Below are 24260 nucleotides of genomic sequence, written 5' to 3' on the forward strand. Positions count from 1 at the left end.
CATTCCATTCCTGTTGTAAATCATCTGTACAGTGAGTGGTACCTCAGTTTTTGTGAGCAACTAGTTCCTAAAATTGCGACGACCAAACTGAACAAACATAAAAACAAATGTCCCCATAACATATAATGTAAATCCAATTAGCCTGTTTCAAACATCTACAAATATTAACACTAAACACATTTTATAGGGATTAATGGGATTCTTTGTCTGGGTACTCTATCTGGAATTATTCACAGGCAAACAGATTACTTTGTTACGTTAGGCACAGGGATGTCAAACATTTTACATCGGGAGCCACATGGAGAAAAATCTACTCCCAAGTGGGCCGGACTGGTAAAATCACGATAAATTAAAAATAAAGACAACTTCAGGTTATTTTCTTTGTTTAAAAATAGAACAAGCACTTTCTGATATTGTACAAATCCAAATGTTGTTGGTTTTTTTTTTACACTGACATGTTGCGGTTAGAAGTATTCTATCTTTATTTGTCGTTATTTATATTTTCTGAATAAATTATGTGATAATGTTCATCAGTCAACTCATTGGTGTTAATTTTCAATCCATCAATGTAAAAATTATATGAAAATCAAATTACAGTATGTTATTTATGTAGTTTGATCATTTTCCTCGACTGATGTACTAACATGTGGTTTACTTTTTACATATGTAGCACCATCTACAAAGATACAAAGAATTGCTATTGCGACATCCAGTGGACACATTTAGAACAGCTGTTTCTTTCATTCAAAAATTTCAGGTTAATTTTTATATTTAGCAAACTCATCCCGTGGGCTGGATGAAACCTGTTCGTGGGCCTCGGGCCGTATGTTAGACACCCCTAGTTTAGGAGTACAATAATTGGGGCACATTTCGTTCAAAAATCGTACAAAAAGTGGGGTGTATGAAAACTGAGGTACTACTGTACAGTACATCCTGAAAATATTCACTTTTTCCACATTTTGTTGTTACAGCCTTATTCAAAAATGGAATACATTTATTTGTGTCCTCAAAATTCTGTACACAATACCCCAAAATGATAATGTAAAAAAGTTTTTTTTTTAGAAATGTTTGCAAATATAACAAAATTACATATACTGTACATACTGTAGGTATTCACAGCCTTTGCTCAAAAATTTGTTTATGCACCTTTGGCAGCAATTACAGCCACAGGTCATTTTGATAACGATGCCACAAACTTGCCACACCTATGTTTGGGCAGTTTTACCCGTTCCTCTTTGCAGCACCTCCCAAGCTTCATCTGGCTGAATGGGAAGTATCAGCGCAGAGCCATTTTCAGATCTCTCCAGAGATGTTACCAGATCTTACCATCGTAAAGGTATTTCTAGACTGTAGAGTTTGACAATTATATTTTGTCAATACCATTGGCCCAAACTGCTGCGTACTTACTAGTGCTGGCGTGTCTTGTTGATTTGTATGACAGCATTTTTGGGGGTAAATGTGTTGTGTTGCTGATGACAGCCTATTTGTCTGTTGTATCCCGGCTGACAGAGAGATAACTGGTTCGGCTAAAGTATGTCCGTACGCAGTGTGGTGGGGATCATCTAAATAACTAATCTTTGCCTTCATAGTGGCAAATAAACGACATTTCTTCTTACAAAAATGATTATTGCTGGAAGCCATGCTAACAGCTAATCTAGCTTGAATATAAATCATAATGAATTGCTTGGATTTAAATGACATCACGTCCGGCTCATTAAATATATGTGGTTTTCAAACAGCATCTGTTCTCAATGGGCACTAGGCGCCATTTATACATTCTCGAAGAAAAATGCCCTTTGCGTTGTTTTTGGCTGTATAAACAATTCAAATAGCGAAAAGGTCGAGAGGAACTCCAGAAGGGCGGAAGAGTGCAAAATTTTAGGAAACAACGTCGACAAACTGGCACGCTCTCCACTCCCACGGAGAAAAGTCCAAGAACGCACAAGTTTGCAGTGAACAATTCATTAAAGCTTTGTCTGATATATTTTTTATTTACTTGTTTAATATTTCCCTTCGAAGTATTATCTTGATACTTTTTGTATATTGTTTTTAACAAACAGAAACCAGAAAGTCAGGGTCAATGATACTTTGTCAGTAAAGGTACTTTTACATTTCCGCTCTTGTTTATTTTGCATAAAAGTGTGTCAAAGTACATATTAAAACAGGACAAAAATAAAATATGGTGATGGTTCAGTAATTGCTGCGATGAGGTGGCGACTTGTCCAGGGTGTACTCCGCCTTCCGCCCGATTGTAGCTGAGCTAGGCACCAGCCAAAGGGAATAAGCGGTAGAAATGGATGGATGGATGGGTTAAGTAATTGTTAGTTTGTTAAATGGCTATGCAGTGCCGGGTGGCAGTTGTCAGGTGCTGTAATCCTTTTGTGTACCTGGACGCATCCTGGCAAGACGCCAAGATTAATTTTTGCAATGCAACCTTGCATAAGCATAACCGATGCATACATATCCGGGAGAGTCTTGATATCAATTTGTTTTATCCAACCAAACACAAATAAGTTGTAGACCTTCATGCTGTTCCATGTTTGCATCTGTTTTGTCCTGCAGAATGATTCCCAGAGCACAAGATAGTTCAATACGTCTGAGAACTCTACCAACGTATAATCCTTGATATCACTCGAATAAATCTTTTTATGATCAAGTATAGGGGTTTATTCCATAGCATAGTTTATAATTGTTTGCTCGATCTGCTTTCAGCAGGAAGACCTAGGCCTTTTGCGTACTCAAGACATTTTGGCTTGGTTGACCACCACTGTTTTTTACTTCCGAGAAGAAGTCACGTGCCAAAATATGAGCAATATGAGTGTAACGATTAGTTTCAACAATGATTGGATTTGATTCGGAATTTGTGGTTGCCGATACGATTCAAAATTTTTTTTTTTTTTCTCGGAACGATACGATTGTCCACACGATTGTGTCGGTCGTGTCCTTTGTGGCTTGTTTAAATCTGAGTTGTGGCATTATATTATTGTGTTGTGTCATTTGTCTTTGTCGTGGCTTTTGCAATCGTGCTGGATCAGAAAGTTTTGTGTTGTAATTTATGATAATGTCTAGTGCCGTTTGCATTTGTTATGATCTATTTTCGACCACTGTAGCTATCTGTTATTTTTGCTTTGATGATGCTAAATTCCGGCAAGCTGTTATGATCTGCTGCCCGGATCATAAGTTTTTTGGATTTTTGAGTTTGTTAGTGCACTTCCTTGTTTGTTCTGTCACCATGGTTGCTTATTAGTTTCACCTGCCATGTGATTATGTCCTTATTCAAGCCTGCCTTTTCTGTTCATTCATTCTCGCTTCCTAGCTTTTATTGCACGCAACTAGTGATGACGTTGCTTCCGTATTCTGGTAAAACCTGCTTTGTTCTTGCTAGCTTCCACGCTATGCTTTTGTGTTTTTCTAGATCCCATGCTAGCTCTTTGTTTTTGCCTTTTTGTGCCTAGTGCAAGTTTTCTGTTCTTAGTCTATTTTTAGTTTTAATAAATCAGTATTTCTTACTTTACGCTGTGTCCGAGACCGAACTGCATCCTAGAGAGAATGCACCCCCATCACGATGCCAGCAAAACATCACACAAGCGTACTTAACATTTAAAGTGCTTAACTTTTAAAACAATGTTCCTAAACTTGATGAGGACAGGTCGATGTAGTCCGAAATATTGATATCGATTAACGTAGGCTCAAAGTCTTTTCACATCTTTTACACCAAATTACACGTAGTATCGATAGGAGTACCGCTACATTTGGTATCTGTAAGTAATATCGGTACTGGTATCAATAAAATTGTAACGATACACATCACTAGTGGAGAAAAAACATCTCTGAACTCAAAATGAGCAAGTACATCAATAAGAGTCTAATATAGTACAACAGCTACACAGAGCGACTGCACAGGGCATACACGATTAAAAACATAAATGATGCACTACGTTAGCGCATACGTAAGCAGCCGTTTTGAAATATTTTAATTCGTTTTTAATAACATGCAAAAATGCACAAGTGTAAATGTTGGACCTGCCTGATTTCAGCACAATTAATTATTAAGTAGATTGAATGAAAACATTTTTTTTTTTTTCATCGTCCCTCAGTTTGGGTCCATTCGAAACTGCTTGGGAATAGTGTAGCTTTACCTAGCTCTCTCTGTGCCAGGGTGAGCAGTGCAAGCACGTCTCTAGCAGCAGGCATTATCTTGCTGAGTGACACGCTTTGTGTCTAACAAAACTGCTGCATGTCCTTGAGGACAATGGAACAACGGAGTTGCAAAAGGTAAAAATCAGTCTGCCAGTGCTAGGAATTTTGATTCCAAATTAAAGAAGGCCATGTCCAAGATTACGATGCCATTGATTTGTCAATGAATACCATTATCAGTGTGTAACAATAAGAGAAAAGTTTGCTTCAGTCCAGAACCAGGACCATGGGAAATGCTTTTGTGTTTACATAGACTACGCACACTGGTGAGAATAAGGATACAAAAAACACACTGAGATAAGCGCTAACCACCTTTTTTTCTTGCTAATTGAGATGTCTAGACACATTCAATTGAATCTGGGCACGATAAGGAAGTGGGCGGGACTGTCTTGGTTGCGAGAAGCAGGCACTAATCCATTGAAACAAATCTGAAGGGTTTTCATTTGCCTTCCCGGAAAATACAGAGCTTATCAACATGTTTTTTCACATGCACATTCTGCTACTTTGTATTTTAGGAACAATAGCCTTTTGCCTACACACTGACTTTCACTTTGGCGGTGAGACCTTGCAGGGAATACTATTGTGCTTATTAACATCCAAACAGTTCGAGTGCACTTCCTGGCTGCAACCAGCAGAGGTGAAAAAGAACAAGACATCAGCTCTGGGAAGTTGAACTTCATTCACAGAGACCCCAAGGTAGGAAATTGATTATCTATTAATATTCCCCATAGTCATTCTAGAGTAGTAAATGTAGTGAAATGCCCATCCTTAGTTTTTCACAGGGAGATCCAGGCTAACAAACATTTACTATATTCTTCTTCGGTCTAAATTCTCTAGACGCAGTTGTAAATCTTTACACGCAGCTCTACCTTTGTTGTGTTTATTTTTCAGGGGCACTAAAAACACAATGAAGAGCTCCAAGAGCAATGACATCATGTTGGACTGAATTGCACACACACACACACACACACACACACGGTTCTATTTAAAGCAGGTTTGGGGATGCACAAGCATGCCCTCGCCCGTGCTTGTGGTTTGATTGTCAGACTGAGGGGTCAAAGGGTAACTATTTGTGCGACCAATGGAGGTCAGCATCAGTGTGGACTCCTGCAAGAGCACTCGAACACCACCTGAATGACAAATGAATTCTGACCCTCCTGCCGATGACCCCCTTTCGATGGCACACAACATCTCTTTATCTGCTATGTACGTGTCAAAGCTGATGTTTTTATGTTCCATGTTGTTTTTCCCATCATAGAAATCTATTGCCTCTGGTTCAAGTCCACAAACACTGTTGCCAAAACAGAAAATAGTTCTTGGTGCAATCTAACAACATGCTGTTGTTTGACAGCCCATAAAGAACGAAAAGCAGCTCTGCTGTCCGACTCCTGGAATTCTACAAATCTAACTTTGGAGTGAGTCATGACGCAGGCCAGGACAGGAGATGGTTATCATTATTCAAAAGACAATAATTAGCCGGCTCCCTAATGAGCTAATTTTGAGCTGCGTCAGCCTGTGCATTCTCATTTAGCCATATCACTGCAGACATGGACGGAGTCTTTTAACGGCTTAGCCATCAGCAATTACTATACAGCACTGATAGCGGACTTCCAGTGTGGCCATTGTGCAAAGTTAGCTCTGTGCATGTGTGTGTCGTCCTGTTGCACGACTTTAAAGCGCGTGATGGATGGATAAAAGCACATGACCGCCGCCGTCGGACAGGGGAGGTATTGAGGCATTGTGATTGGAGGTCATGGGATCGTCCAGAGAGAAGGGGTGTCTCACTTTCATGATTAACCAAAAGTCAAAAAGGATTTCCTTTCCTAAACAGAGACCACAATCATATGAGGCCACCAGGCAGGTGGGCCATCTCCCTCGCTCCGTTGCCGGCAGCTGCTGTGTTTGGGAGATAAAAATGACCGAAACCTGTGTCAACAGTTGGGGAAAAGCATCCCTCACTACGTTGTTACTTTGTAAAAGTGATAAAAATAAAACCATGGCTGTGGCCTCCACCCCAAACTATTCTGTTTTTCCTGACCGGGAGGGTCGTTGTCGGCCAGAGCCACAGACCAAGCCAACACACATCAAGGGCAGCACTTTCCTAGCCTTCATTTTCACCCCCTGACTTTTCCTGTTTTGACAGGAAACAGGAGATGATAACACAGCCACACAAACAAGCAACAATCACCTCCAACTTGCTGCAATGGACATGGACTTACTTTCAAAGGGCCTTACGTCCAGACACAGAAAAAAGACCTAAACAAGGACATAGATATTGGGTTACACCTACTGCATTTGTTTCTCTCCTTAAAGTACCAGTAGAGTGGAAAAACATGTTGACTTTTTATGCTTAATTGTGGTTCATTGTATCCATTAAAACATATCCAATTTTATTTACAATCCGCAAAGTATGTAAAAACAAAGTTTAACATCACAAAATGCACCAAATTCAGTCAGCCATTTTTAATATTCTGCTCCGAATACCTTTGGCTAGTTCAGGAGGGATTTTTTCTGCACTCTGACCATATTTTAGATCAGTCATACTGGAAATATGCAAATATTAGACAGAGATGTGCTGTTTATAATTCAGAATCCTTATATAAGACATGAACGATTATGTTTTTTATGCATTTTAACTAAATAAATAAATAAAAAGTAATCTAACAATGGCGGCTTCACGGTGGAAGAGGGGTTATTGCGTCTGCCTCACAATACGAAGGTCCTGCAGCCCTGGGTTCAAATCCAGGCTCGGGATCTTTCTGTGTGGAGTTTGCATGTTCTCCCCGTGAATGCGTGGGTTCCCTCCGGGTACTCCGGCTTCCTCCCACCTCCAAAGACATGTACCTGGGGATAGGTTGATTGGCAACACTAAATTGGCCCTAGTGTGTGAATGTGAGTGTGAATGTTGTCTGTCTATCTGTGTTGGCCCTGCGATGAGGTGTCGACTTGTTCAGGGTGTAACCCTGCCTTCCGCCCGGTTGTAGCTGAGATAAGCGCCAGCGCCCCCCGCGTCCCCAAAAAAAAGGGAATAAGCGGTAGAAAATGGATGGATGGATGGATGGAATCTAACAATGTAATCAATGGGGGCTCTCTATTTTGCCCACAAAACCCTCTAAATAACCAACAATATTCTCTATACGTATCGTTACCTGAATATTAACCAAATATTAGCAATTTTATTATAAGCGCTAACGCGAACAAACTATTTCTTGATACAGATACAGACAGCTAAGTAGCCCTTTACTGTGAGCCAGCAGCGATTACTAGCTGCTCCCGCATAATCGCGCCTCTGCTCGTCAAAGTTATTCTACATTATGAATCTCATGCCACTCATCTGTATAGAAGGAGGATTTAGCCTTGAATCTGAATCTGTTCATCTGTGACATTTAATTCATGCTTGGAGATGGAGACAAACACACACAACCAAAGATGGTGTCTGCAGGGAGACTTCCTTGTTAACTTTGTGTGCGTCATAAATAATTGTTCATCTGAATGAGAAAATATGGACATCCTCTCAGCCTTCATCGAACTAGGAGAAGACATTGTACAGTAAACCAGTGGTTCTCAAATGGGGGTACGCGTACCCTGGGGGTACTTGAAGGTATGACAAGGGGTACGTGTGATTTTTTTTTTAAATCCTAAAAATAGCAACAATTCAAAAATCCTTTATAAATATATTTATTGAATAATACAAAATATGAATGAAGTTCATGAACTGTGAAAAGAAATGCAACAATGCAATATTCAGTGTTGACAGCTAGATTTTTTTTGTGGACATGTTCCATAAATATTGATGTTAAAGATTTATTTTTTTGTTAAGAAATTTTTAGAAATAAGTTCATGAATCCAGATGGATCTCTATCACAATCCCCAAAGAGGGCACTTTAAGTTGATGATTACTTCTATGTGTAGACATCTTTATGTATAATTGAATCACTTGTTTATTTTTCAACCAATTTTTAGTTATTGTTATATCTTTTTTCCAAATAGTTCAAGAAAGACCACTACAAATGAGCAATATTTTGCACTGTTATACAATTTAATAAATCAGAATCTGATGACATAGTGCTGTATTTTACTTCTGTATCTCTTCTTTTCAACCAAAAATGCTTTGCTCTGATTAGGGGGTACTTGAATTAAAAAAATGTTCACGGGGAGTACATCACTGACAAAAAGTTGAGAACCACTGCAGTAAACTATCATTTAATTATGTTTGTAGTTTGTATTTCTTGTTTAGCAATTAGCAATACTGCGACATGATGCTATAGTGTTTCACCAAAACTGGATTTGTTTAGCAGAGCATCTAAAACTTGAAGCACATCCTCCTTATATTCAGCGTCAACACTATAAGGGTCTGGATCCTAATTTTGCCTAAAGTAATCGTTGTTGGCTCTCACAAAGTCTGTGCGATTTGCACTGTTTTTGGTGGGGAAGATATCTGCTGTTCCGACCTCTATGTCACAGGATGATGTGTCTGGGTTCCTCATTATCTCTTAAAATAAGATTCATACTATTATGATCATATATATTTATTCGCACATTTTGGAAGTCTTAATGTGTCTTAAATCAGATATATTTCCTATATATGATAATAGCTTCACTACAGAGGCAACTTGTTTGGTCCTTTCTACTGGTATTTTAAGATGCATTCTTCATTCACCGAAAAAGAACAGCTTGGAAATCACTCTGTTTCTAACAAAATCTTGAATCCACGTCATAAAGTTTTGAGGAAAAAAGTTTTTTTAATCAAAGGTTGCATTGTGGTGTGTTCAATAAAAAGCATACAGTATATCTTCAAGATTTTGTTATTGTTATTTTAGTTATAGTGTTTTGGATAAACGGGGTAAAAAAAACTAAAGCTGAAGGTACAGTGATACCTCGCCTTACGAGTGCCGCATCATACAATTGTTTTTTTGTGGTATGAGCTGTTTCTGTCTGACCCGGGCAATGATCTGTCATTGCCCGGGTCATGTTTAGTTTAGTTTAGTATTTCCTTAGTTGTTAGTCAATTGTAGTTCAGCTCCCATGTTTGTGTTCTTAGTAGCCACAGGTGCTGATTTTTGTCACCTGCAACTGATTAGTGGTTGGGACGCTCACCAGCTCCTGGTCACTAATCAGAGAGCTAATTATTCCTGCCTCGCGCCATACTCTGCCTGGCAGTCTTATTTGCAACACGTGACAGTTACGTTGGTACTACTTGCTTCTTGCTCCTTTTGTTGGCTAGTCTAGTGTTAAGTTTTGCTGTAGTTTCTCGTGCCATCCACACGTTTTACTTTTTTCGTGTTTTTGTCCTGTTGATTCAAATAAATCATCCATCTTACCTTCACACTGCTTCCGGACGTCCATCTGCATCTTGGGGAAACGACCACTGCGTAAACATGCGACCCTGACGTGACAGTCAGATAATTTTTTTCTTTAGGTTTTAACATTTAAGAGTTACAAGCCAGCTTCAAATAGCCCCCCATCGCTAGTTTTGACGTAGCAAATGCCACATGGAATCTTGCAAAATCCGACCAACATCCGGTTCGTCACTCGCTAGCATTGGTAAGCTAACTATTATATGTAAACAAAGATTAAATCAAGAGAGGCAGCATAAATATTAAAAAAGCCACTTTTTGCACATTCTCCATCTTCTGATTTGCTACAATAATTATGACAAATTGATCCTTATTTTTGAATGTGTCACTAATCATTTAACTAATATAATTTAAGTATTTCAATTACTAAGAGGTTCAACTTCAAATTTAATAAGAATAACAAAAATGGGTTTTGTTTTGTTTTTTAACAGAAATATGCAGGTTTTTGTTAATATTTTAAGTACCAGTTCAAGCATCGTTGAAGCACTAGGGCTGTTTTTAAAAGTACCGATTTGGTACTAGTATTGGTTACCATGTAAATTATACCGTTTATTTTTAATGCAACGTACCATTACATCGAGTTTTTTTCCAATTACTACATTTATTTATGTCATTATTATACTCATTCTTTATTGATTACTGCTTGCAAAGACAAATTGTTTTGCAGACTTCTTCCAGCAGGCACTGTCACATGACTCTGTTTCACAACTCAAACGTATAGTGACGTTTGACTCTGTTTCACCAATTAAATTAATGCCTGGCAGTCACATGACCCACTCCACACTGTAGAAAGTGACATGAACGTGTGCAACTCGCATTTAGATGGGGACAAGGCTCTTTAATGTTCACCTTACAAACTAGGAAAAATAACATTTATATCATGCACTGTCATTTTTATCAGTAGACATGATCACATTTCAGCCTAAAATAATTCCACTTTCAAGTAAAGAAAACATGTTGTGGTAACTAGTAGTAAGCCAAAGAATCACTTTATTAAGTATTTTAATGACGTTACTCGAGCCGTTATAAAAGATTTATCAGCCTTCAATGGAAGTTGTTACAATCGGATTACTGTACAATGTCGATTTAACTTGTATTTGATTCATTATTGAAGTACAGAGTTGTATTTTCTGATATTCAAAAACAGTGTTACTCTTTAAACTGTGTACAACGTTACAGTGGCCGAAATATTGAAGATACTTGTTAAATAAAACTTCTGCCTTGTTTCTAAAGAATACTTAGGCCTACTATGCCACTGTATTTTAAAGTTGGTCATTTTGGTGGTACTTGGAGAGCCAAGTGTTTTCTGAGGTGGTACTCGGTGAAAAAAGTTTGAAAACCGGTGTTGTAAAGTTTTCTTTTTTAATGTAGCTGCTCACATGCTAGCATTAGCCCTGTCATAACATAATACATGACTGTAAAATGGGCATCTTTTGCGGTAGAGTATATGCTGTAGCTGTGTCTCTCTCACATGCACAAACACACACACAGGTATCATTACCAACACTTCTAAATAAGTCAAAAATTACTCATTAGAGTACTCAGTGCTTAAGTAGTATTTCCACTGAAAACATAGTCTTACTCAAGTAATTATTTGGATGAGTACTTTTTACTTTTACATGAGTCATATTTTGCTTCATACTTCAAACCCTGAAAAGCTGTGCACTACAAAATGTGTACATTGAAGCCATTAACCCTGACTTTCTCAGACTGATAAAGAAAAAAACATCTGCACAAATTGTATTAATTTTTGTTTTGTAGGTTAAAATGGGGGCTTCACGGTGGCAGAGGGGTTAGTGCGTCTGCCTCACAATACGAAGGTCCTGCAGTCCTGGGTTCAAATCCAGGCTCGGGATCTTTCTGTGTGGAGTTTGCATGTTCTCCCCGTGAATGCGTGGGTTCCCTCCGGGTACTCCGGCTTCCTCCCACTTCCAAAGACATGCACCTGGGGATAGGTTGATTGGCAACACTAAATTGGCCCTAGTGTGTGAATGTGAGCGTGAATGTTGTCTGTCTATCTGTTTTATATATTGTGCTCTTGAATTAATGATTCTGATCAATTTGAATGTATTATCATTCATCATGTTTATTCAATTTTATTTTACAGTATAAAACGGTTAGTTTAAAGAAGAATTGTTTATATATATATATATATATATATATCTTAGGCAAATTGATGCATTTTAAACCTTTTCTGTTCCAGACTCAGAAACAATGTCAATAATGTTATTGTTTGTTGTAAGTTCATACTTGCCAACCCTCCCGGATTTTCCGGGAGACTCCCGAAATTCAGCGCCTCTCCCGAAAACCTCCTGGGACAAATTTTCTCCCGAAAATCTCCCAAAATTCAGGCGGAGCTGGAGGCCACACCCCCTCCAGCTCCATGCAGACCTGAGTGACGTGTATAAAGAGTGTGTCTGCCCAATGACGTTATAACTGTAGAATGATCGAGGGCGAGTTCTTGGTTTCTTATGTGGGTTCATTGTTAGGCAGTTTCATTAACTTCCTCCAAGCGCGGAAAAAACAACACACAACAACAGCAGTCCGTTTTCGTCTACCGTAGAGCAATGTTGTGACACTCTTAAACAGGACAATACTGCCATCTACTGTACATGCATATGGTTAGAAAAACAAGGATGGAAAATTCAACCCTTATCTCAACAATGAGTAGATGAGTGTAATGTGTGTGTAAATGTGTAAATAAATGAACACTGAAATTCAAGTATTTATTTTATGTATATATATATATATATATATATATATATATATATATACACATGTATGTATATGTATATATATATATATATATATATATATATATATACACATACATATACATATATATATATATTATATATATATATATAATATATATATATTATATATATATATATATAATATATATATCTATATATATATATATATATCTAATCTAATCTAATATATATATTAGGGGCGGGGAAAAAAATATATTCGAATACAAATCGAATCGTCTACGTTGTGCGATTCAGAATCGATTCTCATTTTGAACGCACTATAATAATCCCTTCAATTCTGTAACGGCTGTGTGGCATAGCGATGCCGGGTTTGTTCTTCCAAGGATGCGTCGGCAAGAACACGGCAAAGGTAAGATATAATGTATTTATTTAACTAATAAAGGGCTAAGGAACAAAACACTGGAGCTAAAAAGAAAAAGCAAACACAAGACGCTAGCATGGAGGCTAGGAATAATACACGGAAAAACACTAAATTTGGCACGAAGGCACACAAAAAGGAAAACAAACCATTAGCATGAGAGCTACCATAACACAAAGAAGTAGCGTGTAAGCTAGCTAGAAAATACATACGAAGCAGTCGTCACTTGTTGCGCGAAGGCAAATTAGGAGCCCAGGATGAACAACGAAAAGGGGCGAGCTTAAATAAGGGAGGTGATTACAAGAAACAGGTGTGCGTGAATAGCATGGGGCAGGTGAACTAATGAGCTACCATGGTGACAAACTAAACAGGAAATAAGGATGTCAAACAACAGAGTGATACCAAAAAGGAACAATAAACAAGATTATGTAAAGATCCAAACAGCGGATCGCAACAAATTCCCCCCAAAAACAGATTAACTCGCTGGAATATAACAATATAACATACATCCATAAATGTGGATGCATATGCAAAAATTGCAATATATTTATCTGTACAGTAATCCATTTATTTATATCTGCACCTTATTGCTCTTTTATTCTGCACTACAACCAGCTAATGCAACAAAATTTCATTCTTATCTGTACTGTAAAGTTCAAATATGAATGACAATAAAAGGAAGTCTTAAGTCTCTAAATCTTGAATAAAAAAATGGTCAGCCTTTGTGGATTACCATACAAAAGTCTCTCTACAAAGGCTTCAACCATAACCTCTTTGCGGACCAAGATGATGTGATGCAAAGGCACGCTCAAAGACAAGTACTGCTCGGTCTTGTGCCAGCCCAACACAGTGACGCACAAAGGAAGGTAATGAAAGCAGACCACCAAAGTCACGAACACATGAAAGCTGGGGACCCAAACATGCAGCGGTGCAGAGGTGAGCCGAGAAGCAATGTCACTCTCCAGCAGCGAGAGGAAAGGGCCCTGGCTTTGAAGGCTAAAGGGAGGTGTGGCTGATTACGGCCTGCTGTCCGAGGCCCTTTTTTGGAATCTGGGTCTTTTATGTTGGCAGGAAGCGCACTGTGGTGAGACACAACAAAGATGGAGGAACGGCACTATTAGAAATGCTTTGTTGACGATGAGAGCAACTCAAAGGAACAAACCACTTTGATTGTCCCCTGTGATCCCCCACTAGTCTTTGTTTATGAGCTAATTAAGCATTGTGCAGGAACTACAGGAGCCTCCAGGCCTCCGACCACAATTGCACCACCGTGACTTTCAAATGGCTACTGTAAGGCTTTTTACAGCACCTTCCATCACTTAACGACAATCACGATTGAGCAAGGAATCAACTGACTCTGGCGAGGTGAAAGCCTGATTGTGTGCGAGGAAGCACTTTAGTCCAGGAGGTCAAACCCAGTTCAAACGTAGTCCCCGGTGACCATTTCTGGGGGAGTTCAAGTGTGCCCTGGATTCACCTCGCCAACAAAGAGATGAAGACATAAACGCTCAGCGTGGGATGAGAGGAGGCTGAGAGGTCATCGGATGGCCAGAAGGAGTAGGAGGGGGCTGAGCTTTGCTAGACCAACGTGGCAATGACCGTGTGAAAGCAGCGAACACAGTGGAATGCGCACAAAGAGGGAGGAACATTTTAGACAAAAATGACTCTTTAGAGCAATCATATAATCTCTTCCCGTTCATGACGCTCACAGAGGTTGGTTGTGGGGCTGGCCCTGGAAACCGTTGCGTCGCTTCGGAGTCAGGCTCGTAAAACGTTACGTGCAAATAAACTCACACATTCAAGTTTGTCCACATAATATGCTTTTACTGCTGGCTGTCTGAATTTGTAGAGATAATGCCATCTTACAGCACTGACCACTGAGGAGGAAGTCATGTACGTTTGTATTTTAGTGGAGCTGAGTCCACAATGACTCGAAAAGTAGAAAGCCAAGTAGCAATTCACCTAAGAAACACAATGTGCACAGGTGTGCTTGCGGAGCTGGTCTTCTCTTCTTGGTGTGTTTGATTAAAAATAGTATTTCCGTGTTGCAAAATGGAAGCATTCATGCCATGATTGTGTTGAACATATTCATTTAAAGCAGCAAACACCTCAATAGCTCATTTCAATGTTTGCTCACAAAGTCAACAGAAAGGCAGTCAGTCATCTTGAAAGCAGCTAATTTTTGAACACACGGAAGCTATGTCCTATGGAACACTCACACACATACAAACGCCACGGCTGCACGATTTACAGAAAAAACATAACTAAGATTTTTCTCTCCAAAATTGTGATTGTAATTCATCCATCCATCCATTTTCTACCGCTTACTCCCTTTTGGGGTTGCAGGGGGCTCTGGCGCCTAATTCATTTTTTGATATTTACATTTTACGCATAAAAATGCATAAAACTTTTAAAAAATAACGAGTGAAGGAAGACATAATACTTTGAGACGGGCAATCAACATCTTCTTGTCTCAAGGTGGCACGCATAAGAACAATATACAATAATTTACTTTGAAAAAAATGTTTGGCTTTATGCAGACAGACTAAGAGCTTTTGTCTACATCATCTCATACTGAAGCAATAGAAAGAAAAACTATACCGTGTTTAAGATGTAATGTTATCATAATACATAATAATAATGCAAGTAACCATTTCAAAGGATATCAACTTTTATTTTTCAGTACTGCAGAATAGTTTACTAGTGTATAGTAATTGGACGGTAAATCACTTTGTTATCCTAAATAAATAAACAAACAAAACAATTTAATGAATTCTCATTTCAATGACCAAAATTGTACCTAGATTAATACTGAGCATCGTAAAGTGTTTTTTTTTCCCAATTGGAAAAACGAGGAAGGACATTGGCTTTTTGTTTAATCGTGATCACGGCGTTCTTGCTCGTTCGTCTGTGTTGATGGGCTCGTATTGCCCATCTAATTTTAAAGCTGAAAAATTAACACAACGGAACATTAGGCTTTGTAATCATATTTCATTTCTTTTCATTTCTGTTGCTTTGCGTAACTTCTCACTGGCGAGTCGCTGTACGTGCTTTTGCTGAGTCGCTCTCCGCCCACAAAGACAAAGATTGTGAATGACTAAAAAGAGGGCTCACTGAGTTCAGGTAATTCTACTGTTAAATGCGCTTAGGTGCTGAAAGCGATGCACAGGGTGAGATCTCTTGGTCCCTTTTTGAAGCAAGAGATGATCAATTGCAAAGCTTAACAAACGGTTGAGAAAAAGGAAAAAAACAAACTCAGTTTCTTGCTGTTATTTATCGCACTAATTAAAACATTGATGTCGATTCGATTTCTTGTGACCTACACAAATAGTAATTTGGTCAATTTTAGCTACTTTGATAGCTACTACTGAATATATAGCCTATACGAGGGTGCCGATTTGGTCGATCGCGAAATACCAGTCGATCGCAGAGGGTGTGTCAATCGATTGCCAAGCATTACAAAAAAATCAAGCTAAAAATTACCGATCATCAATTTTCACAATAACGTTATTTTTGTCACTTGATTGACACACAGATGACACTGGCTTCTGCGAGCTCAATATGAAGAACAAAAATGACTGGCAGGAACGCATGAAACACTTTTTATTGCAACGCTCTCTCTCTCGCCAAATACCCGCTGTCAAAAGTCTAAAAAGACTGACAGCACAGTTCCTGTCGTCACATTAAAGGCGCGGCTCCATCCTGCTTGCGCTAATAATATAAGGGTTTTAGAAAACTAGCACATATAAGCTAGTGAGCTACAAAGTTTGGCTCTGATGTATTTCCGGTAAAGGTTATACAAACAAGTATGGAAGGTGGACAAATGAGAAGCTAAAAACAACCACTTCCATGTGTTATTGGAAAGAGAAGAGGACTTTTTTCCCTCCACAATGTAAATTTAAAGCGAGAGAGAGAGATACAGTACTCTGGAATGCCCTAACGGTAACAATTAGATATGCTAACTCAGTAGAAGCATTTAATTCCCATCTTAAAACCAATTTGTATAGTCTAGCCTTTAAATAGACTCCTTTTTAGACCATTTGATCTGCTGTCTCTCTTTTCTGCTCTGCCCCCCTCTCCAGCCTCCACGGATAAAGCACTATCTGTTCAAAGTTGGGACCCGGGTTGGACCACTTAACTGCGCTGCTGACTTGTACTTGTGACCATTCAAGATGATCCCTTACTGGACTTGCAACATGAACTCGGTACCCGGGGTGACCACTCCTTATGCATCAGTCGGTGACGTCTCTGCACCCTGACTTGTCTGCATGTAAGATGATCCCATGCTGGTCCCAGTTTGGTCTGGACTCTCACATTATTAACCGTATCCACTCAGCATCCATTACACCAAGGTTTCTCTTTGTTCCCATAGGGTTAAGTTTTTTTCTTGCCCAGATGTGGGGTCTGAGCCGAGGATGTCGTGGTGGTTTGTGCAGCCCTTTGAAACACCTGTGATTAAGGGCTACGTAAGTAAACTTTGATTGATAGATAGATACTATATACGTAGATACTACATAGATAGATAGATACCGGATAGATGGTCATTGGATAAGTAGCTCACCTGCTGAAAAAGTGTGAGCACCCCTGGCATATACTCTATCTTAAAAACAGCATGACAGCAAACTTCAGTGTACGTTCAATGAAACGGTGGTGTTGTTCTTTTTCCTATATCTTTATTTATTTAAAGGAACAACGCACATTTCTGAACACAATTACGCTTAGGATTGTTTGTATCACAATGCCGGATTATAACAAAGGTGCCAATTTCCATCCTTAGTCCCGCAACATAAAAACAGATTGACACAACATCCATCCATCCATTTTCTACCGCTTATCCCTTTTGGGGTAGCGGAGGGTGCTGAAGTCTACCTCAGTGACAATCGGGCGGAAGGCGGCGTACACCCTGGACAAGTCGCCACCTCATCACAGGGGCAACAGATACAACAGCACAATAAAAAATAGATACAAGCATAATGCCATTGTATATTTTTTTGAGGAATAATAGCATCTTTAAAAGCACAACAGAGTGAATAGAAGCTGTATTATACAAAGAAAAAAACAGCACAAACACAAACATTTTAACCCATATTTATTTTCATTTATTTCATTTATTTATTTATTTATTTATTTATTTATTATTTTTTTTTTTTTTTGAGGAATAATAGCATCTTTAAAAGCACAACAGAGTGAATAGAAGCTGTATTATACAAAGAAAAAACAAAAACAAAAAAAAAACAGCACAAACACAAACATTTTAACCCATATTTATTTTCATCCCGGAGTTGGGGCACGATGGCGAGCGCCTGGTGGTCGGGCCTGTTCCCATGGGGCCCGGCCGGGCACAGCCCGAAGAGGCAACGTGGGTCATCCCTCCAATGGGCTCACCACTCATAGGAGGGGCCATAGAGGTCGGGTGCATTGTGAGCTGGGCGGCAGCCGAAGGCAGGGCACTTGGCGGTCCGATCCTCGGCTACAGAAGCTAGCTCTTGGGACGTGGAACGTCACCTCACTGGGGGGGAAGGAGCCTGAGCTAGTGCGCGAGGTAGAGAAGTTCCGGCTGGATATAGTCGGACTCACTTCGACGCACAGCAAGGGCTCTGGAACCAGTTCTCTCGAGAGGGACTGGACCCTCTTCCACTCTGGCGTTGCCGGCAGTGAGAGGCGACGGGCTGGGGTGGCAATTCTGGTTGCCCCCCGGCCCAAAGCCTGTACGTTTGAGTTCAACCCAGTGGACGAGAGGGTAGCTTCCCTTCGCCTTCGGGTGGGGGGGCGGGTCCTGACTGTTGTTTGCGCTTACGCACCAAACAGCAGTTCAGAATACCCACCCTTTTTGGGTACACTCGAGGGAGTAATGGAAAGTGCTCCTCCGGGTGATTCCCTTGTCCTACTGGGAGACTTCAACGCTCATGTTGGCAACGACAGTGAAACCTGGAGAGGCGTGATTGGGAAAAATGGTCGCCCGGATCTAAACCCGAGTGGTGTTTTGTTATTGGACTTTTGTGCTCGTCACAGTTTGTCGATAACAAACACCATGTTCAAACATAAGGGTGTCCATATGTGCACTTGGCACCAGGACACCCTAGGCCGCAGTTCCATGATCGACTTTGTAGTTGTGTCATCGGATTTGCGGCCTTATGTTTTGGACACTCGGGTGAAGAGAGGGGCGGAGCTTTCTACCGATCACCACCTGGTGGTGAGTTGGCTGCGATGGTGGGGGAGGATGCCGGACAGACCTGGCAGGCCCAAGCGCATTGTTAGGGTCTGCTGGGAACGTCTGGCAGAGTCTCCTGTCAGAGAGAGTTTCAATTCACACCTCCGGGAGAACTTTGAACATGTCACGAGGGAGGTGCGGGACATTGAGTCCGAGTGGACCATGTTCCGAACCTCTATTGTCGAGGCGGCTGATTGGAGCTGTGGCCGCAAGGTTGTTGGTGCCTGTCGTGGCGGTAATCCCAGAACCCGTTGGTGGACACCAGCAGTGAGGGATGCCGTCAAGCTGAAGAAGGAGTCCTATCGGGTTCTTTTGGCTCATAGGACTCCGGAGGCAGTGGACGGGTACCGACGGGCCAAGCGGTGTGCAGCTTTAGCGGTCGCGGAGGCAAAAACTCGGACATGGGAAGAGTTCGGGGAAGCCATGGAAAACGACTTCCGGACGGCTTCGAAGCGATTCTGGACGACCATACGGCGCCTCAGGAAGGGGAAGCAGTGCACTATCAACACCGTGTATGGTGCGGATGGTGTTCTGCTGACTTCGACTGCGGATGTTGTGGATCGGTGGAGGGAATACTTCGAAGACCTCCTCAATTCCACCAACACGCCTTTCTTTGAGGAAGCGGTGCCTGGGGAATCTGTAGTGGACTCTCCTATTTCTGGGGCTGAGGTCGCTGAGGTAGTTAAAAAGCTCCTCGGCGGCAAGGCCCCGGGGGTGGATGAGATCCGCCCGGAGTTCCTTAAGGCTCTGGATGCTGTGGGGCTGTCTTGGTTGACAAGACTCTGCAGCATCGCGTGGACATCGGGGGCGGTACCTCTGGATTGGCAGACCGGGGTGGTGGTCCCTCTCTTTAAGAAGGGGGACCGGAGGGTGTGCTCCAACTATCGTGGGATCACACTCCTCAGCCTTCCCGGTAAGGTTTATTCAGGTGTACTGGAGAGGAGGCTTCGCCGGATAGTCGAACCTCGGATTCAGGAGGAACAGTGTGGTTTTCGTCCTGGTCGTGGAACTGTGGACCAGCTCTATACTCTCGGCAGGGTTCTTGAGGGTGCATGGGAGTTTGCCCAACCAGTCTACATGTGCTTTGTGGACTTGGAGAAGGCATTCGACCGTGTCCCTCGGGAAGTCCTGTGGGGAGTGCTCAGAGAGTATGGGGTATCGGAATGTCTTATTGTGGCAGTCCGCTCCCTGTATGATCAGTGTCAGAGCTTGGTCCGCATTGCTGGCAGTAAGTCGGACACGTTTCCAGTGAAGGTTGGACTCCGCCAAGGCTGTCCTTTGTCACCGATTCTGTTCATAACTTTTATGGACAGAATTTCTAGGCGCAGCCAAGGCGTTGAGGGGTTCCGGTTTGGTGGCCACGGGATTAGGTCTCTGCTTTTTGCAGATGATGTAGTCCTGATGGCTTTATCTGGCCGGGATCTTCAGCTCTCACTGGATCGGTTCGCAGCCGAGTGTGAAGCGACCGGAATGAGAATCAGCACCTCCAAGTCCGAGTCCATGGTTCTCGCCCGGAAAAGGGTGGAGTGCCATCTCCGGGTTGGGGAGGAGACCCTGCCCCAAGTGGAGGAGTTCAAGTACCTAGGAGTCTTGTTCACGAGTGGGGGAAGAGTGGATCGTGAGATCGACAGGCGGATCGGTGCGGCGTCTTCAGTAATGCGGACGTTGTATCGATCCGTTGTGGTGAAGAAGGAGCTGAGCCGGAAGGCAAAGCTCTCAATTTACCGGTCGATCTACGTTCCCATCCTCACCTATGGTCATGAGCTTTGGGTCATGACCGAAAGGATAAGATCACGGGTACAAGCGGCCGAAATGAGTTTCCTCCGCCGGGTGGCGGGGCTCTCCCTTAGAGATAGGGTGAGAAGCTCTGCCATCCGGGAGGAGCTCAACGTAAAGCCGCTGCTCCTCCACATCGAGAGGAGCCAGATGAGGTGGTTCGGGCATCTGGTCAGGATGCCACCCGAACGCCTCCCTAGGGATGTGTTTAGGGCACGTCCAGCTGGTAGGAGGCCACGGGGAAGACCCAGGACACGTTGGAAAAACTATGTCTCCCGGCTGGCCTGGGAACGCCTCGGGATCCCCCGGGAAGAGCTAGACGAAGTGGCTGGAGATAGGGAAGTCTGGGCTTCCCTGCTTAGGCTGCTGCCCCCGCGACCCGACCTCGGATAAGCGGAAGATGATGGATGGATGGATGGATGGATTTATTTTCATGATGTCCTTTGTTAGACTTTCTAAAAGCATTTGGGTGTAAAAAGAGTGTATTAATTTTATAATGCTACTGTATTTCCCATTGCCTCCTATATATAAATTCTTTTTTTTCCTACAACATGAATCAGATGGGCTCTAATAGCCATCCAGTCAGGGGTTAGAGCCCCTCCTGCTTCTTTGGCACATACTCAACAACTTGGTAATACATAAACATGTAGACTAATGTCAATAATGTCAACTCGGAGGCCTTAGCTTTCAAGGAAGTAATATTTATAAATTTTTACAAATCCACACACTTGTTGCATGCTCAGACTTCAAGCTAGGCATCCCTCAGCTGGACGTCCACAGTGAAAGCTTGCACGTTCCCACAACACACGGGTTTACGGGCGATACAATAGTGATACTGTGCTGCAAACGCAAGAGGTTGGAGAGGCAGATTGGTGCTCGTAAACAGAGAGGTTTAACTTTAAGTGCCTGACACACACAAAGGAGATAAAGCTGCACAGAGCTCTCCAGCAGCAGCGGAGAGTGACATCATAAAAATTCAGAGTAAGAAACAAGATGGGAAGTATAAAGGACAGATCTATTCATGGGAGTCAGTTCACGGAAGGTTTACTGTATGAGCATCCGCTGGGAGGAAAGACCTGCTAGGGTGGCATCGATTCCCAAATAATTTATTCGGTTTAATATGAATTTATAATTTGTGCAAATCATCCGGAGCAGTGGTTCTCAAATGGGGGTACGCGTACCCCTGGGGATACTCGAAGGTATGCCAAGGGGTACGTGAGATTTTTTTTTTAATATTCTAAAAATAGCAACAATTCAAAAATCCTTAATAGATATATTTATTGAATAATACCTCAACAAAATATGAATGTAATAAACTGTGAAAAGAAATGCAACAATGCAATATTCAGTGTTGACAGCTCGATTTTTTGTGGACATGTTCCATAAATATTGATATTAAAGATTTATATTTTTGTGATGAAATGTTTAGAATTAAGTTCATGAATCCAGATGGATCTCTATTACAATCCCCAAAGAGGGCACTTTAAGTTGATGATTACTTCTATGTGTAGAAATCTTTTTTCATAATTGAATCACTTGTTTATTTTTCAACAAGTTTTTATTTATTTTTATACCTTTTTTTCCAAATTAGATTTCATCTCAGTGTGTCTACAAAGTCACAGCCCATGTAGGGTGGAACCAAAAACATAATAGAGCATAAATAAAAACACTTCTCTGCGATGAGGTGGCAACTTATCCAGGGTGTACCCCGCCTTCCGCCCGATTGTAGCTGAGATAGGCACCAGAGCCCACCGCGACCCCAAAGGGAATAAGCGGTTGAAAATGGATGGATGGATGGATAAAAACACTTCTGTGTGGCGACTACCACATTTCTCATGTCCACTGTTCAAGTTTCTTTAAATTTGCACAGAACTACTAACACAACACCAGTGAAGTTGGCACGTTGTGTAAATGGTAAATAAAAAAATATATATAATTATTTGCAAATCCTTTTCAACCTCCACTATATTGCCAAAAGTATTTGGCCACCCATCCAAATGATGAGAATCAGGTGTCCTAATCACTTGGCCCGGCCACAGGTGTATAAAAGCACTAAGGCATGGAGACTGTTTCTACAAACATTTGTGAAAGAACGGGCCGCTCTCAGTGATTTCCAGCGTGGAACTGTCATAGGATGCTGCCTGTGCAACAAATCCAGTCGTGAAATTTCCTCGCTCCTAAATATTCCAAAGTCAACACATGTTTTTAGTTATTTTTATATCTTTTTTTTTCAAATAGTTCAAGAAAGACCACTACATATGAGCAATATTTTGCACTGTTATACAATTTAATAAATCAGAAACTGATGACATAGTGCTGTATTTGCTCTGATTAAGGATACTTGAATTAAAAAAATGTTCACAGGGGGTACATCACTGAAAAAAGGTTGAGAACCACTGATCGAGAGATCCCTCCACTGTATATTGGTAACAATTGATCTTACGTAAGAAAAAACAACCAACACAAACCACAAGCTATTTGAGTCACTGCTGTTTTCAAAGTCCTCCAAATGTGCCTCGAGAGTCCATTAGCAGTGGGAGTGTAAGGTTCAGGACAAAAAGACACACTATCCAGCTTTTATAGCCTGATTGACTCTCTTTGCTGGAAATCCGTTATACAAATCTATATAGATGAGGGTGACCTTTTCAGCATATAGCGACAGAAATTCACTGTTTTGCAGGAGAATAAAAGCAACTTTGCCATCATTTTGTGGAACGCAATTCTATTTCCTCTCAAATGTCAGCAGGCAAATTGCAAAGCGATTGCAAAATCAAATCACTCAAGTGGTAAAACAAAACAGCACAGGGGATTCCACTCTGTATGCAGAAGTAGTGCGACCTTTGCAACAAAGGCATTTTTGGATATTTACCTGTGGAAGCTTTACAACTTCCTGAATACAGTTTCAAATGATTATACAGTCACTCTTAACAGTGCACTCAAGTCAATTTCCCCCCTGAAGAATTTCACCTTCTACATCACTGTCTGTATTTAGCGGACCTCCATTTGGAGTGCCAGAATGAGGATATAACACTGACTGCAGTAATGCAATCATAAATTGGTAGGCAGTTAAGTTGAAAAAGATGGATGACGTCTGAAGGAATGGAGAGAGAATGTGCTTCCTTTCTTTTTCTTTCCTCCGGTACTTACACGCTCGTCCGCACGCCATCAATACGCACACTCATCCTCACTCACGGCGCTGGACGCTCAAGCATGAAATGAACATGAGCGGTGTGAACTTTGACTGGCATTTTCACACAGCGCCAGGATTTATGGAGCGCTATATAGGTAGCTGAATGAGCTCCTGACGAAGAAGAATAGCCTCACGAGTGTAGCTAGGAAACATAGTAAGGGCAGTTAACCCAAGCCATCCAATGCAGCTATCACAACACAAACACATGTGGGATGTCAATTTACCACTCAGTTAAAATCACACTCTAAAAGCTGATTAAAATGAGATAATAAGGCTGCAAATGTCGGTCATCCACAGGAAGAAAGCCCCAAATACTAATCGAAAAGATGTCAAAGGGAATTAAATAAAATTATACATGGACAGATGCAAATGGACGAATGGACACTTGGAAACT

The 24260-nt window shown here is 41.2% G+C and overlaps 1 protein-coding gene and 1 long non-coding RNA gene across 4 annotated transcripts in view; one reads left to right on the plus strand and one right to left on the minus strand.

The window, feature by feature from the left end:
* The window catches only part of kif26ab (kinesin family member 26Ab), a 165121-nt gene that overhangs the window by 98198 nt on the left and 42663 nt on the right, over positions 1–24260 (minus strand). The gene's annotated exons all lie outside the window — the stretch shown is intronic.
* Positions 1268–7842, plus strand: LOC133549645 (uncharacterized). The gene is made up of 3 exons (XR_009806132.1): positions 1268–1336; positions 4802–4893; positions 5089–7842. It is a non-coding gene; the product is annotated as an uncharacterized LOC133549645 (long non-coding RNA).

This window comes from Nerophis ophidion, linkage group LG03, assembly GCF_033978795.1.
Source record: "Nerophis ophidion isolate RoL-2023_Sa linkage group LG03, RoL_Noph_v1.0, whole genome shotgun sequence".
Classification (NCBI taxonomy): Eukaryota; Metazoa; Chordata; class Actinopteri; order Syngnathiformes; family Syngnathidae; genus Nerophis; species Nerophis ophidion.